Source organism: Penaeus japonicus, unplaced genomic scaffold (assembly GCF_977035675.1).
Source record: "Penaeus japonicus unplaced genomic scaffold, GWHDUDI00000001_assembly GWHDUDI00000024, whole genome shotgun sequence".
Lineage (NCBI taxonomy): Eukaryota > Metazoa > Arthropoda > Malacostraca > Decapoda > Penaeidae > Penaeus > Penaeus japonicus.
In genome coordinates this window covers 10752164-10757163 of record NW_028234426.1, presented here as the reverse complement: position 1 = coordinate 10757163, position 5000 = coordinate 10752164, and positions in this window count along the sequence as shown.

Genomic DNA, 5000 nt, shown 5'->3' with positions numbered 1-5000 from the left:
GAAACAAAAGAAGAAGACGAAGAAGATAAAGAAGAAGAACATAAGTATTTGAATTTCAACCCAATAAGGCAATCTAACCTGACCCCAGAAATGAAGCATCCGTATCCCTGAACTGCAGGGATAAGAAGAAGAAGCAGAAGAAACAAAAGAAGAATACGAAGAAGATAAAGAAGAAGAACATAAGTAAAATAAGTAGAAGAAATCTTTGATGAAGTGCATATAACGTGTGCTGCATCATGCTTCCCACTCCCATGATAACAGAATTATGGTCTCGCTGGGCGTCCACGAAAAACAAACTGATTGTGTTCGTAGCTCCGTCTCTTCCTGGGAGATGTATGTTTATTCATGTATATATGAGTTTGTGCATGTATTGCCTCTGTGTTTATGCATCTCTCTCTCTCTCTCTCTCTCTTTTATCCCCTCTTTCTCTTTCTCTCCCTCTCCTCTCTGTCACCCCCTCTCCCTCTTTCTCTCCCACTCCTTCTCTCTCTCTCTCTCTCTATCTATCTATCTATCTCCCTTCCCCTTCCCCTTCCCTCTCCCACGCTCTCCTTCTCCCTCTCCCTCTCCCTCTCCCACTCCCTCTCTCTCTCCCACTCCCACTCCCACTCCCACTCCCTCTCCCTCTCCCTCTCCCTCTTCATCCCCCTCTCCTCTCCATCTCCATCTCCCTCTCCCTCTCCCTCTCCATCCCCCTTTCCCTGTCCCTCTCCCTCTCCATCTCCCTCCCTCTCCCTCTCTATCCACCTCTCCATCTCCATCCCCCTCTCCCTCTCTTTCTCCCCCTTCTCCTTCCGTCTCTCTTCCTACTTCATATCCCGATCCTCAGAGCCGTCACGCCAGCCAGCCCGACAGTGATAACACGAACGGTCTCCTGATGTTGACGCGAACACAGTTATTAGTTTCTCGAGTAATACGGAGAGAGCTTGTACCGTGCCTTCCAATACCAGATAGGATCTCCTCTTCTCTTTGTCGGATCCTCTCGCTCTCTCTCTCTCTCGCTCGCTCGCTTTTACTTCTTGGTTGTCGTTTTCCCTCTTCTTCTTTGTGTGTCTCTGTGTTTGTGTTTGTGTGTGTTGTTTGTGTGTGTTTGTGTGTTGTGTGTTTGTGTATGTGTGTGTGTTTGTGTGTGGGTGTGTGTGTGTGTTTTATTGTTGTGGATACGGTGTTCGTTTCTATTTTTGTTTAATTCTGTTGTTGTTGTTATCTTTTTTTTTTGTCATAAAATGTTTCATTCTTGTTCTTATTCTTATTCTTCGTATCATCATTAGCATCATCATTATTAGTACTAACTATCATTATCTGTTACTATCATTATCATTATCACTGTCATTACTACTACCACCAGTAGAAGTCATATTGCTATGATTATCATTATTATCATTATTATCATATTTATCATTAATATTGATAAACACCTTATCCTTATCTAAATCATTATTGCTGTTGCTCTTGGCTATGATCGGGGATGGTGATGGTAATTGCTATCATTTCTATCATTGATTCCATACGTATCCCTCCTCTTTTACCAATTTGTCTTTCATCCCTTCCTTCCCTCCTCCATTTCCTTTACAACTTCCCTCTAGCTATCCTTCTCCTCTTACCCTGTGCCCTCCTTCTCTCCGTCCTCCCCCCTCCTCCCTCCTCTCTCTCATACTTCTCCCCTCTACCCGTCCTCCACCCCCTCCTCCCTCTCCTATATTTCCCCTCTTCCCGTCCTCCACCCCTCCTCTCTCCTTCTCCCCCTCCTATTTCTCCCCTCTCCCCGTCCCCCACCCCCTCCTCCCTCTCCTATTTATCCCCTCTCCCCGTCCCCCACCCCATCCTCCCTCTCCTATTTCTCCCCGCTCCCCGTCCTCCCTCTCCCATTTCTCCCCTCTCCCCGTCCTCCATCCCACTCCCTCCTCCCTCTCCTATTTCTCCCCTCTCACCCTCCTCCATCCCTACCCCCCTCCTCCTCCTCCTCCTATTTCTTCCCTCTCCCCGTCCCCCACTCCATCCTCCCTCTCCCATTTCTCCCCTATCCCCATCCTCCTCCCCTCCTCCCTCTCCTATTTCCGCCCTCCCCCATCCGTCCCTTCCTCCACGCAGACTTGCCTTAGTTTTAATTATTCCTTAATCTCTGGCTTGGTTGGGGTCGGTCAGAGGCTGCGCGTGATGGACGCTGAGCGCGGACCCCCCACCCCCCTTAATCTTCTCGCGTGTGTGTGTTTGTGTGTGTGTGTGTGTGTGTGTGTGTGTGTGTGTGTGTGTGTGTGTTCTCATGATGATAATACAGTACTGGTGATCATGATAATACAGTAGTGTCTTTTATGATACTGACGATAATCATGACAATGACGACGATAATGATGATGATGATGATGATGATGATGATGATAATGATTAAGATTATGATTATGATGATTATGATGTTGTTGTTGTTGCTGTTGCTGTTGATGATGAGAAGGTGGAAGAGGACAAGGAAGATAAAGTTTACTACTTTTATTATCATCTTCATGCTGTATGCTAATGCAAGAAATAAAACGAGGGGTGAACCTACATTTGCAACACAAATTAACCAACTAGCTACGCGCAGAAGAGAAAATCACGGAACCATTTCAGAACTAAAAACCCATCCCGTGTTTCCTCTCAGTACCCTGACGTCAGTGATTGCAAATCCACATGTGAACATCTCGATTCCGTTGAACCTTACATCGGAAAACACGCATAAACATGGGAAAATTCCCATCATGGATATTGCTATCATTGGCCTGTTCTAGACACTAATTAGCGTACCCTACACTGATCCACACTGATTAGAGGTGATGTTCCTTGTTGTGTTCTAAATGCTGCTGATCAACCGACTTCATTGCAATCACCGATAGTTTATTTAGCAACCATAATCTTCCTGCTGGCTACTGTCCTCTTGATGTCCTCTATTTATCTCCTCTTGTTGTCAAAGAGAATCCTCGGTCACGGATGGTGCGTGCTTTCTAACTGCTTCACCTGACACATTGACATTTCTAGGGTTGAGCTGAGTGATAGGTTTGTATAGTCTAGAATAACTTGGTCATTTCTCTCAATCGAGAACTCTTTAGATGCAGGTCGGCAGTTGTGGTGTCCTGCAGCGGTGTCCTGCAACCGTACATACTGTGGTAGTGAGAACATCCCATCGAGAGTGAGCACGTTCCAGCATACGAGATATAGACAACACATATAGACAGGCGCAGATTTCCCCCCGAGTCATAGGAAGGGTCAAGGCTGTCGATGTCCGTAGAATATCATAGACCGAAACTTCGATGAAATTCGTTGCTGTGATTACCGCAACGCACTCAGGACTATTACTCAACGACATACTGACAAGGGGGCAGGGGGGGGGGGATGTAACGGTACAGCAAGGGAACAGCCTTCACGAGATCAGCTGGATGGCAAAGTGGTTATTCCGGTCACTTACGCTTTGAAGTTGAACTCCCTACGTGCGTCCCAGCCCGCAAAACAATCATTCAATATGATGCTCCGGATGACTCAACTCTGAATGTCCAACGATACCAGACGTGAACAAGGCTTGAGCGGAACTTACCTTAATTACCCTCTTGAGCTAAAAAAAGAGAGCCACAATATAATGCACCACCATGTTTGCAATATCGAATAGCCTGAGGCCCCTTTAGTTCACGAAAATTGCAATTATCGTGACCTCTTTATTAAGGTAACCGCAAGCTTAGTGATGACAAGCATAAAGAAACCTTTCTGAACAAGTTACTTGCTATCGCATCTCCGTCTGATTATCATCAATGCTCTTGCTACGTCATTATCTTTACTTTATTATGATAATGATATTGATTAAGATGAAGTCGAAGAAGCAGATACCAATGAAGGGAGACAAAACACCAAACAACAAGCAAATAACGATAAAGTCTAACGAGATCGAAACAGAAAGAAAAATAAAATCTCACGGACGGCCAAAACGGACCAAAGACACCATCAGGACTAGCGACTTCTAAAGACTTTCTGTACTCCGGTCCTTGGAGATTCTCAAGAGGAATCCTTTCTTTCTTTCCCTCTCCATCCTAATCTTTTCTTGGGAATATTAATGGCATGATAATCAGAAGGTAAGGCAATATTCCTCAAGGATCTGGGAACATGGAGTGGGATTCCTTCACTTCGCTTCTATCAGGATCCTTCAAGCTTTATTCACTCAGTTCCTCACCTCGCCTTAGCACCCTCCCTCCTCCCCCTACCCCTACCCCCTATCTGAGACCCCCCCCCCCCCTAGCTCCCTTTCCCCGCCGCCCCAATCCTAGGGCTTGCCTGCTTGATCCGGCCCGTGATGGATTACAATCCATGATCTTATTACAGGGTTATTTTTTTTAACCCTTTTTCTCCTTGCTCCGTTTTTTTGTATGTGTGTGTTTGTGTGTGTTCGTGTTTGCGTGTGCGTGTATTTCTCTTTCTCTCTCTCTGTCTCTCTCTCTCTCTCTCTCTATCTATCTATCTATATCTCTCTCTCTCTCTCTCTCTCTATCTCTCTATCTATCTATCTATCTATTTATCTCTCTCTCTTTCTTGTTCGCTCACTCTCTTTCTCTTTATACATATATATATATATATATATATATATATATATATATATATATATATATATATATATATATATATATATATATATATAAATGAAAATTTATATGTATATATATATATAAATGAAAATTTATATGTATATATATACATGTGTATATATATATATATATATATATATATATATACACACACACACACAAACATATCAGTCTTCATTCTCTCCCCTCTTCTTTCCCCCCCCTCCTCCAACTCCCCCCCTCCCCCTTCCCCCTCCCCCTCCCCGCTCCCCCCTCCCCCCCTCCTCCATCCTCTTTTCTTCCTCCACTCTCGCTCACAACCCCCTCGCTCTCTCTCTCCTAAAGACTAACAATATCATGCAGGAAGATCCGTACCATGAAGAGTCCCCCCCGCCCCCCCCGCCCACTACCCATTACGCTTGA